The 13,534-nt window shown below is 38.0% G+C and overlaps 1 pseudogene; it reads left to right on the plus strand.

The window, feature by feature from the left end:
- The window catches only part of LOC115519896, a 75,851-nt pseudogene that overhangs the window by 11,381 nt on the left and 50,936 nt on the right, over positions 1–13,534 (plus strand).

The raw sequence follows: 13,534 nt of genomic DNA on the forward strand, positions 1-13,534 counted from the left end.
AATTAAAAAAATTTTTTTAATGTTTATTTACTTTTGAGGGAGAGAGACAGAGCACAAGCAGGGGAAGGGCAGAGAGAGGGGGGGACACAGAATCTGAAGCAGGCTCCAGGCTCTAGCTGTGAGCAGAGTCTGACACAGGGCTCGAACTCATGGACTATGAGATCATGACCTGAGCCAAAATCAGATGCTTAACCAACTGAGCCACCAGGCGCCCCCCCTTTTTTTAATTAAAAAAAATTTTTTTAACTAAACAATTTTTTAAAACAATAGCCTCCCAGATTCTATTTTTGGTGAAACTCTTCATGGCTCTGTCTTTTCCTCCTGACTCCTGAGGACCCTGTTTCCCTGCCAGAGAACACGAGGTTAAAGCTCATGTTTCTAGTTCGTTCGCACACATGGAAGACCAGAGCAAATGGAAGTAATAAGGAGAGATACAGCACATAAACTGTCTCCTTCCTGATTTCCTTTAGATTCTATTATGCATTAGATCTCATGGATGTTTATAATGTGAACAAGCGATGAGGGAGTTTTCAAATTTTAGAGTGCTTACAACTTCTATGGGGAATGTGAAGAGTAAAAATTAAATCCTGGGATTAAACCCCAGAGAACTTGCTCCAATGGCTTTGTTTTTTCAGTGACACCATAGATTGGGGGGTGGAGGAGAATGTGGCCTATGGACCATTTGAAAGAAACACTGACCTAATGATTTATTGTAAATAAATTGTGTGCTCAGTTGCTTCCAAAGTTTAATAATTGCCTTTGCTGCTATGTAATGACTTTGATCGGTCAACTGAAGCTTAGTTTTTGAATGTGCCTGTAGACCAAGTTTCTAGCTTGAAATCATTGTGTTCTTTGAGCACCTAGCACAAGCAGAAGATACAAAACTGTTTACAGAGAAAATACAAATAGCTGAACTGTTGAACTCTACCTCAGGACTCTCAACCCAATATCCCGAGTTACTGACAAAAAAAATCTGACTTTGTAGATTATGTAGACTGAAATGTCAAATAGGGCTTTCTTCTTGGATGGGGCCCTTACTTCCATCATGATTTGGCAGACTGTGTCTCTCTCTAGGTTACTTGAGTAACACAGTTGAGTTTTTCTCCTTCAGGTAGCCTATGCCATACCCCTGGATACAGGCCCATAACTGATGCATGCAAGACTTTCTATAAAATAGAAAGGAACACATTATTGAATGTGTTTTGTTCTAATTAAACAAAATATTTATCAGACATGTTAGGGGAATAGCCATTGTTACTCATACAAGGTCCCTTCTTATCCCAAGGTCTGTAATTTCTGTTTGTTATTTGATTTTGGGTAGCTGCTTACTCTCATTTACTGAACTTGCCCTGGTAGTCACATAATGAGTATTATTATGATATTAGCTGTAGGTCAGTCACTTTGATATTAGCTGTAGGTCATTGTTTCAAGGGGTCTTTCCTGATCTGTTTGTCTGTATCGGGTGCCCTGCCCCTGGTTGTTCCTGCAGCCCTCTGTGCACACCCACATCACAGCATTGGTCACACTGTAGTATAGTTCCCATTTGCTCTCCTATCTGTCCACCAGGCAGCACGCTGCTTGACAGTGGAGACTGTGTATCTCCAGGGCTGGTCACCATGCACTGATTGAGTGGCCACTCTGTCAGTATTTGCTACATGAATAAATGAACAAACACCCTTGATATAAGGGACATACGATTGCCCTTTGGATGTTAAACTATGAAATCAGTGTGTCATAAATAAGAACTGAGTGATAATAATAATCATAATAATTGTTAATGTATAATTAATTATTAAATATTATTAACAGTCAACTATTATTAATATTTACTGCTGAGTGCCAGACCTTGTTATAAGATTTTTACATATTTTAAATTCTTTTTAATGTTTGTTTATTTTTGAGACACACACACACACACACACATACACACACACACAGAGTGTGAGTGGAGAAGGGGCAGAGAGAGAGGGAGACACAGAATCCAAAGCAGACTCCAGGCTCTGAGCCGTTAGCACAGAGCCTGATGTGGGCCTCAAACCCATGAACTGTGAGATCATGACCTGAGCCGAAGTCGGACAGGTCAACTAATTTTCTCATTAGCTTAGATTTTTTTTCTTTCTATAATTTATTTTTTTATAATTTACATCCAAGTTAGCACATGGTACAACAATGATTTCAGGAGTAGTTTCCTTAAGCCGCTTACCCATTTAGCCCATCCCCCCTCTCACAACCACTCCAGTAACCCTCTGCTTGTTCTCCATATTTAAGAGTCTGTAATGTTTTGTCCCCCTCCCTGTTTTTATATTATTTTTGCTTCCCTTCCCTTATGTTCATCTGTTTTGTATCTTAAAGTAGCTTAGATTTTTTTTTATTAGAAGTTAGTATAGATATGTTTACACACACATGGTTCTTTTTCATAACATTTAGCAGTATTGATTATGTATTATGTTTCAACTAGTAGTCACACTTTTATTTAGTAGTTAGTAGAGGGGACTTTGCTTCCCACCTGGGATCTACATTTCATCTCCAGCTTCAGTAACTCACCCCAGAAGACCAACTCCTTCTGAGGCTGGACCAGCTGCTTTTCCACCTAGGTGAGGACCAAGTACCCTACTAGAATCAAGATTTAGTCCATAGAGGAGTGACATCAGTAAGATGGTGAAATGGGAGTTTTCTCCTGTCTTTTCCCCCAGAGAACACCAATTTTAACAATTATCCATGGGTAAGAGTGACTTATGGGAATCCAAGAGTCCAGTGGAGAAATCCCACCACACCATTAGAACAAAAACAACAACAAATCCAGGACTGTATGCATTGAAGAGAGTGAGAGGAACAATTTCACTTTATCACCATCATCCTTCCCCCAAGGTGGCACAGCTTAGTGCCAAGACAGACCTTCTTGACTCATGATTTATCCCATGGGGGAAGGTGAGAGTATATGAGTGGGTACTTGGCTTCCCCAGCTGTGTGGACGCTGCCATAGAGGCCTACTTCTTTCTCACCCCATACAGAATACTGAAGAATGTTGCACAATCTGGGGGCAGGGAAGGGCTGGGAGAAGCAGCCAGGGCTCTGAGGGGGCATCAGTAGGACATGGATCCTACCAACCATGAGCTACAAGAAAACACGGGATTCAGCAAGATCAGGAAAACAATACTTGAACTAAATGAGAGATTTACAGAGAGAGATAATAATTTAAAAAAGAGGCAAACAGAAATTCTGGAGCTGAAGAATATAATGAATGGAATCAGGAACAAGACAGGGATGCCCACTGTCATCGCTGCTATTCAACATAGTACTAGAAGTCCTAGCCAAACAATTAGGCAAGAAAAAGAAACAAAAGGCATCCAAACTGGAAAGAAAGAAGTAAAATTGTCCATGCATATGACATGGTCTTATGTGTAGAAAACCCTGAAGACTCTACCAAAACATTTTTAGAACTAATCAATGAATTCAGTAAAGTTGCAGGATATAAAATCAATATACAAAAATCAGTTGTGTTGCTATATACTAACAAGCTATCGGAAAGAGAGATTAAGAAACAATCCATTTATAATAGCATTGAAAACAATAAAATACTAAGGAATAAATTTAACCAAAGAAGTGAAGATCTAAACACTGGGGGGGAATAAAAAGCTATTGTTGAAAAATTGAGGAAGGCAGAAATAAATGGAAAGTTATCCCACATTCATGGATTGGAAGAATTAGTGTTGTTAAAATGTTCATACTACCAGAGCAATCTACAAATTCAATGCAATCCCTAACAAAATTCCATTGGCAATTTTCACAGAAATAGAAAAAAAATCTTAAAATTTGCACAAAACCAAAAAAAGACCCTGAATAGGCAATGCAATTTTGAGAAAAAACAAAGCTGGAGGTGTCACACTTCCTGATTTCAAACTATTTACAAAGCTATAGCAATCAAAACAATATGACAGTGGCATGAAAACAGACCCACAGACCAATGAAACAGAATTGAAAGCCCAGATATAACTCATGCATGTATGGTCAACTAATGTTTGACGGAGTGCCAAGAGCACACAATGGAGAAAGGATAGTGTCTTCGATAAATGGTTTAGGGAAACCTGAATGAAATTGTACCTTTATACCACTCACAAAAATGAACTCAAAATGTATTAAAGACTTAAACGTAAAACTTGAATCCATAAAGCCAGAATAAAAGGGAGAAAACTCCTTGACATTGGTCCTGGCAATGATTTTTTTGGGTATGAAACAAAAAGCACAGGCAACAAAAGGAAGAATAAACAGGTGGTATTACTTCAAACTAAGCTTCACAGTGAAGGAAACAGTCAACAAAGTGAAAAGTCACACTACAGAATGGGAGAAAATATTTGCAAACCATGCATCTAATAGGGAGTTAATATACAATTATATCAGGAATTCATGCACCTCAATAGCAAAAATAAATAAAACTCCAGTAATTTGATTAACTAATGGGCAAAGGGTCTGAATAGACATATTTTTATAAAACCTGCAGATAGTCAACAGGTAATTGAAAAGGTACCCAACATCACTAGTCATCAGGGAAATGGAAATCAAAACCACAGTGAGATACCTCACACCTGTTAGGATAGCTGTTATCAGAAAGTCAAAAGTGTTGGCAAGGATATGAAGAAAAGGGTACCCTTGTACACTGTTCATGGGAATATAAATTGGTGTAGCCACTGTGGAAAACTGTAATTTCCTCAAAAAATTAAACAATCCTATTTCTGGGTATATCCAACAATCCTACTTCTGGGTATATATCTGAAGGTGATGAAATTAGTCCCTTGAAGAGATATCCTAACTCCCATATTTATTGCAGCATTATTCACTATAGACAGGATATGGAAATAACCTAAGTGTCCATCAACAGGTGAATGTAGACACACACACACACAGGAATACTATTCAGCGATGAGAAAGTAGGAAATCCTGCCATTTGCAACAACACAGTTGAATCTAGAAGGCATTTTGCTTAGCCAGATAAAGACAAATATTGTATGATCCTACTTATATGTAGAATGTACAAAAGAAAAAAAATTGAACTCCTAGAAACAGAGAACATAATGGTGATTACCAGGGGTTGGAGGCTGGTAGAATGGGAAATGCTGGTTAAAGGGTACAGACCTTCAGTTATAAGATGAATAAGCTCTGAGGATCTAATTTACAGCATGGTGACTATAGTTAGCATTACTGAGTTGTGTAGTTGAAATTTGCTAAAAGAGTAGACCTCAAGTGTTCTCACAACACACACACAGAAGCGTGGTAACTATGTGAGATGATGGATGTGTTAATTAACCTGATTGTGGTACTCATTTAACAAAACATACCTATGTAAAACAATCACATTGTACACCTTAAATATATAATTTTATTTTTCAGTTATACTTCAATAAAGCTGAAAAATAGTAAGATCAGTAATAAATTCTTGATTATTTGTTTTTTCACCCACTGGACTTCTGACTTTTTCAAAGTAAAGAAAATGGGGTTTACTGTTAGTCAAATGAATAAGTGAATTACCAGAATTTCAGGAAGTAAATAAGGTTAGTGAAATGTAAATTTTTTATGAGGTTTTCTCAGGACATGAGCAGACACTAAAAATTCTTCTTTTTAGGAAGAATTAATGGCTGCCCAAATTAACTCATTTGAGGTATTTCAACATGTATCCTCTCCATTCTCCACCTCTAATAAAAAAAAAAAAAACTATCCTAATAACTTTATTCTTCATTCCAGATATTGCTGTGGTTCAAGTATAGCTATCTATAGGAGAGAAAACACATTGACCCCTTAATGTCTCTTAGATGTTTTTTTTTTTTTTAATTTCTGGTTGTTGTTATTTTAGTTTATTTATTTTTAGAGAGAGTGTGTGTGCATGCAAGTGGGGGAGGGGCAGAGAGAGAAGGAGTGAGAGAATCCCAAGCAGGCTCCATGCTGTCAGCACAGAGCCCAACTCAGGACTCGGTCTCACGAATTATGAGATGACCCGAGCTGAGATCAAGAGTCAGATGCTTAACCAACTGACCCACCCAGGTTCTCCAATGTCTCTTAATTTTAAAAAAGGCTATTCAAGTCTTTTTTCAAGGGCTAGAAGCAAAGTGAAGATGTTAGGGAAATGGAAGAACAGACAATGGCAATTTAGGGAAACATTCTTATGCTCAGCTGGTGTCTGGTGCTGCTGCCTCCTCTGCTTTCCCAAACTGCAAAGAGAACGTGCAGGAAGTTGAGCTTTGGAGGCCCATTGGCATCTGCACTATGTTGCTGGTGACTGGGTCTGTGTTAGAGCCCTTGACTTAGAACCCAGAGATTACAGCTGGCCAGCTGGCTTTTTGTCTGTCTACTGTGTGTCTTTCTTCTGACCTCATTCCACAAATGATTTAAAGTAGTTAGAGTTGCCGAATGACAGTAATTCCTTTTATTTTCTCTTTTTAAAGATAAGTCCAAAACTCTTCTCAGAAGACGAGTCTCTGCCGTTGGGTTCAACTCAAGAACCGATATTTCCTCCAGAGCTAATGGTAAGGCAAAGTTGAGCTTGTTTTAGAGCAATTCCTTGTGAGATGTTTAGGAAGGGTATTTGCTTATGGTCTTATCAAAAGCTGATTGACAAGTAGGCAATATCCATCTGTCATTGTTAGCCCAAAGTCTGAGTATGGGACTAAGGCAGAGATGTGTGAATGAGGGTGGAGCCATCAGGAGGGGACAGTTGACTATAAAAAGCAACAGATAGTATGTTAAGAAAATGTCATGAAATGACATCACAACATTTATAAATATAGACATGTTTTCTACTTCCAGCTTTGTTGAAGTTTAGTCTTCCATAGAATTATTTGACAAAATTAAGCATATTAAAATATTTCTTTTTTTTTATTTTAGAGAGAGCATGAGCAGGGGAAAGGGGCAGAAGGAGAGAGAGAGAGAGAGAGAGAGAGAGAGAGAGGGAATATCCCAACCAGGCTCCACATGGAGCCTGATGCAGGGCTCATTCACACAACCCTGGGATCATAACCCAAGCTGAAAACAAGAGTTGGACACTCAACCAACTGAGCCACCCAGGCGCCCCACATGTTAAAATATTTCTAAACATTGAAGAAGAGGGAGAGAATATTCAAACCAGGAAAAAGTGAGAGCCAAAGCACACCATTGCAAATGAGCATGAAACTCTGTGTTGCACCACCTGACCGATGGGGAGGAAGGAAAATGCAGAAGGCTGCATACCCTCCACAAGCCCACAGGAGGAAGCATCCTGGGACCCTGGGAGGAACACTTCTTAGAACTGAGAGAAATGGATCACTTGGGTCTTTATATAACACTTAAAACATTACACTTAATGGTTATTTTTTTATAATTAAAAATTTTTAATGTAAAATTAAAGGCAACAAAGTGTATTTTTTTAATCTAGGAATATTGACTAGAGGAAGCTGAATGGAAGGCACAAGACTACAAAGTAGAAGCTTTAAGTGATGTCACTTGATTCACCCAAGAAATTGTATTAGTTTGCTATTAATTGGAGGAATCTACACTTGGCTTTATTTTTTCCTCTTTTGACTGCCTGGTGACAGTATGTCATACATGATGTTAATCTTCTATTCTCAGAAGCTGGATATAACCCCTCTGGTTCTTAGTTGACTCCATCTATTATGAGAAAACACCCTCATAAGCAATATTGAGAGAAAATTACTCTTCAGAAGCAATATTAAGAAAATTTTGTGACTCTTATTAAAGTGATCATACTAATTTCTATATCACATGAAGAATATACTTGGTTTCTAGTCTAGTGTGGTCAGCTGGTTGTAGCATGGGATTAATGAGGCCAGTATGCTTCAGGTGCCCTTCAGGTATAGAAAATTTATTCAGAGAAATCCTTTTAGTTGTATGCTCTCTAGCCAATAATCTTGTAACTGTTTGTCACAAGGGAAATCAAGAAAAAGAATGCCTGGGTGATTACCTACAATCACTTTTCCTTTTCCTGTGATGACCTATTTCACAATAATCTTGTGGAGTGGCTGCCATCATCATGTTATAGGTGAGAGAAATGAAGCTGAATCCAGAGAACAAAGTCAACTACATGAAGGTGACCCTCAACAAGTGGGAGAAATGCTCTACTGAGAGAAAATATGTTCACCTCATTACGAGCTTTCTGCACACCACCTAGTCAAACAACAGACAGAAACAAAATAACTGAGTGGTGTTAAAATCTTCTACAGCTCTGTGCTCTACTTACAATTCCTCTCCAAGCTCACAAGCCATTAACAGTCAGCCTGGGGGATGCCCAGCTAGCCTATGTGTTTTTAATTTGGGTTGTTTCCTTCTATTCTATGCCTTTTAGGCACAGGGTTGTTGCCCCCACTCTGGCCCTTCTAAGACCCTTCTGGCCTATTTTAAATATCTACAATGGTTCTACTTTTCAGGACCCTGTTCAGTGTCGTAGCCTTGCAGACAAGTATGAGAGTGCTATAGAAGATCTTCATTCTAGACATCCCTGCAGCACACTAAACTATGAGGTTAGTGGCTTTTTTTTTTTTTTTAATTCAAAAGCCAGTGGCTCCTTTACCTGGACACTCCACTTATCTCTCAGTGATTCTCAAGCTTTAGAAGCTCAAGCTTCCCTTTTGGTGAACTTAATCTTTCTTTAATGTTAATTAAAATTTCAAACTCAATGAAGAATCAGAACTAAAAATAAAACTAGCAATGGCAGTTTTTAAAAAATGTCTTTTTGTGTTTTGCTCTGTGTCCTTGTACCACGGACATGAATGAGCTGGCTAGCTTGCCACATGCTCTCTGCCCTTGGCATTGTGGAAGCTAGACACAACCAGAGTCACATTCCATGTCAAGGCCATGGGGCTGTTTTGATTTCATTTATAGAGGAGCAGAAAACCCAGCCCTTGGAAGCTGGTGAGAATGCAGTAACAGTTTTCTAAAAGAGCTATTGATTTGCTTTTTTTTTTTATAAACAGAAATGTTTGCTCCCCCAGTCTCATTTTCCAGGTGTCATTTAGAGTTGAATCAAAGTAAGTTCTAAGAGTTATTCAAGCTCTCCTAATGAAAGCTAACTATTAGAACAGAATTCCTCATGACTTTCAAATGGAATTTTCTACCACAACATCATAAAGCCAGCCTGTTAGTAAACTGGATAAGATTTGATGTGTTTTTCCTTGAAATTATTATCGAGAAACTTTTATTATCGAGAAAGTTTTATTAAGTCAAGAACATGACAAGGCTTTTTAAAGCATCAGTTCATTGAATCTGTTGGGTTTAGTTGTAAAAGCTTACAGTATGTCATAACGAACATTGCAGTTGGTATATATATCTTGAGATTTTAGGTTCAATATGTCCAAAACTTCAAGGACACCAAACTCCATTGAAAGTGATGATATTGAAAGTTTTAAAAAGCTGCTATCTTTCCTGGTGTTCTGCAAAATATGGCAGTTGCAACCTTTGGCTTATAAATACCCTAACATTGCTTTGACAATGCAATAAACCTCAGAAAGGAGCAACAACAAATTAATGAGCATCCAGATCACCCAAAGAAAAGCGATAATCTTTACACAGCTGCTAATCATAAAAGGGAGCTTGTTATTATAGATTGCAAGGCCGAGTTTGGGAAGCAGTTTATCTTCCACACAGATGTGTTTTCTTCTTGTTTTCCTGTGTTTTTTCATACACTATCACACATATCTACATTGCTAGAACAACTTCAGCACTCATAACAAGCATTTTTTTCCCCAAATCAGTTCATTTGCTTTGAAAGCATTTCGACACAGCTTTGGGAGATCACCAATTTAAAGAGACAAATCCTTTCCCCCATGGTACCTTCAGCCACATAACAAGCAGAAGCAAGGAGTCAAGTACAGCCTCTTTCACCAATAGATTCATCCCAACTGACTGACCCTCCCCAACCAAAAAAAGGGTTGGATCTTCAGCTAATATAATCAATTGTGTATTTGTTATAGAATAGGAGAAAAATATATTTTGTGGGATTTTTTCTTCACTCTTTCCTCAGGCCTCACACAGCAGGGTTTCAGAAGGCTTTTTTTGAATACTATGAAGTATTGCATTATTGAGAATAAAAACTATTATGTCATAGAAAACTCTCAGAAACTTTACAGATATGTAAGAATGTGTTTCCTTAATGTTGAAGCTTATAAAGTACCTGGAATTTTGCTCTTCAGGATGGAAAAAAATCTCATAGGATTTAAAAAAATAATTTATTGTCATGTTACAGTGTAGTCTTGGCTTCGAGAGTAGATTCCTGTGATTCATCACTTACATACAACACCCAGTGCTCATCCCAGCAAGTGCTCTCCGGCAGGCATCTCATAGGATTTTTTTTTAAGATGTGGGTTGGAGCACCTGTGTGACTAGGTTAGTTAAGCATCTGACTCTTGATCTCAGCTCATGTCTTGATCCCACAGTCGTGATCAAGTCCCACACTGGGCTCCACACTAGGTGTGAAGCCTACTTAAAATAAAAAAATAAAATAACGTAATGTAACGTAATAAACCAAGTGTGGGTGATTTTCACGCAAGTTGAAAGCCCAGCACAGAATCACAGCATAGTACTTTGGGAGTATTTTACAGAAGGAGTTAATCCCTACCACATGGAACATGAAAAACCATACTTGATGGAGTCCCCATACATTTTTTTTTTCTCTTGATCACCTTCTCAGCTCCTCAAAGGAGAAAGACAAAAGGCCTGCTGGGAGCACTTGTTCCTGAGGACAGAGCGATGAGCTGTGTCAGTGGGGCTGGTGTGTGTTGGGGCTGCGTCAGATCCCTGTTCATGCCTGAACCCCCCCCCCCCCGTTCCTCTCAGCTTCCCTCTTTCCCTACCTTTATGGCCTGACGTCAGTCTTTATTTAATGGTGTCAAGGCCAAGTTCTAAATTATTTTTCTTCATAATCTTCTGCTTTCTAGTTTATAAATTCAGGATGAACACAACCTCCCCCCAAATTAGCCGATATTCCTTTTCCATGCATTGTATTATAGTAACTACAAAATTGAAGTTTACATTTAAATGAAATAATTATGGACACTAGAATAAAAAATGCGTATCAGTAAATGTATATTTTGTAGAACAGTAAATTAAAAAATTTTTAAAAATTTACATCCAAGTTAATTAGCATATAGTATAATAATGATTTCAGGAGTAGAATCCAGTGATTCATTCCCTAAATATAACACCCAGTGCTCATGCCAACAGTACTGCCCCTTGCTCATTTAGTCCATCCCCCCTCCCACAATCCCTCCAGCAACCCTCAGTTCTCTAAGAGTCTCTTATGTTTTGTCCCCCTCCCTGTTTTTATATTATTTTTGCTTCCCTTACTTTATGTTCATCTGTTTTATGTCTTAAGTTCCACATATGAGTGAACTCATATGATATTTGTCTTTCTCTGACTAATTTTGCATAGCATAATATACTCTAGTTCCATCCACGTTGTTGCAAATCACAAGATTTCATTCTTTTTGATTACCAAGTAATACTCTACTGTATATGTACCACCTCTTCTTTATCCATACATCTGTCGATGGACATTTTTTGGCTATTGTCAATAGCATTGCTATGAACATTGGGGTGCATATGTCCCTTTGAAACAGCATACTGTATCCTTTGGATAAATACCTAGTAGTGCAATTGCTGGGTTGTAGGGTAGTTCAATTTTTAATTTTTTGAGGAGCCTCCATATGTTTTCCAGAGTGGCTGCACCAGTTTGCATTCCCACCAGCAGTGCAAAAGGGTTCCCCTTTCTCTGCATCCTCGCCAATATCTGTTGTTGCCTGAGTTGTTCATGTTAGGCATTCTGACTGGTATGAGATGGTATCTTACTGTGATTTTGATTTGTATTGCCCTGATGATGAGTGATGTTGAACATTTTTTTCGTGTGTCTGTTAGCCATCTGGATGTCTTCTTTGGAAAAGGGTCTATTCATGTTTTTTGCCCATTTCTTCACTTGATTATTTGTTTTTGGGGTGTTGAATTTGATAAGTTCTTTATAGATTTTGAATACTAACCCTTCATCTGATATGTCGTTTGCAAATATCTTCTCCCATTCCATCAGTTGCCTTTTAGTTTTGCTGATTGTTTGCTTCGCTGTGCAGGAGCTTTTTATTTTGCTGAGGTCCCAATAATTCATTTTTGCTTTTGTTTCCCTTGTCTCCAGAGACATGTTGAGTAAGAGTTGCTGTGGCCAATGTCAAAGAGGTTTTTGCCTGCTTTTTCCTCTAGGATTTTGATGGCTTCCTGTCTTACGTTTAGGTCTTCCATTCATTTTGAATTTATTTTTGTGTATGGTGTTAAGAATGTAGAACAGTAAATTTTGTATGAAATAAGAAGTTCATAGCATCCCACACATGTATCTTGTGCCAAGTTAATTTTAGGAATCTCTCTACTTTCTGCATATAATTGTCAGTCAACATTTGGCTGATATTTTACTTTTTATCAGTTATATTATAAAGACAATAGGTTTTAATTTTTTACAAATAACCAGTAAAAATGCTGAATATGTTTTCAAATTATACTTGCCACTTTCCATTTCTCTCTTGATGTTCCAGGCCTGCTCCTGCCTGGACAGCCTCTGATCTATCTCAAGCCAAAGGTTTATTTTTTGAGTCCCTCAAGTAGATTGACAGTGATCCAAGACCACTCTTCTGTAGTCCTGTGAGCGTCAGAGGCTATGGGAGAAGTGTGTTTCTCAGTTATCTTTATGTGAGTTTCCTCATTGCTGCTTGAGTGACAATTTTCCTCGAATTTCCACTGCCCACACTGCTGTCACCAGCCCACTTAGCAGCCATAGCCTTCATGCTGTTCTCTGAGCTTGGCCTCTGTTCTTTCCCTTATAAACCCCTCCTTTTTCATACATCCAGTTCTTCTTCTCCCAATAACCAACCAACTGAGAAAGCTAACAACTCTCTCATATTTGAAATACTGGGGAAAATATTATGTTTCTTAATCGCCACTTTGTTTAATGATGCATATTTAAGGTATTTATAGAACCAGTAGCAAGACAGTTTATTCCATAGGTCTCTAAGAAAGAGTAATATTAGTAAATCATTTATCAAAGTGCAGGTCCCTTTGTCTTCATTCTTTTTTTTTTTAATATTTATTTATTTTTGAGAGAGAGAGACTGACCAAGCACGAGTGGGGAAGAGGTAGAGAGAGAGGAAGACACAGAATCTGAAGCAGGCTCCAGGCTCTGAGCTGTCAGAGTGCCTCATTTCCTTTTAATGTTTGTTTATTTCTAAAAGAGAGAGAGAGAGAGAGAGAGAGAGAAAGAAACCGAGCACAAGCAGGGAAACGGCAGAGAGAGAGGATCCTTGTTTTCATTCTTTATCAGGACTGTCCAAGTTATGAGTTTTACCAATTATTTCTTCGCTTCCTTACTTGGCATAGGAAAAGAAGGACCCTTTTGTTGACAGCATGCCCTCAGTATTTTATAAAACATAGTCATGATACCATCATGCTCTTCTGAAAAATATTATATATTTCATTGCTTAGATATAATGGTAAAATAATTTTGATAATAAAATTTAAAGAAATA

The sequence above is a fragment of the Lynx canadensis genome, chromosome C1, assembly GCF_007474595.2.
Source record: "Lynx canadensis isolate LIC74 chromosome C1, mLynCan4.pri.v2, whole genome shotgun sequence".
Taxonomy (NCBI): Eukaryota; Metazoa; Chordata; class Mammalia; order Carnivora; family Felidae; genus Lynx; species Lynx canadensis.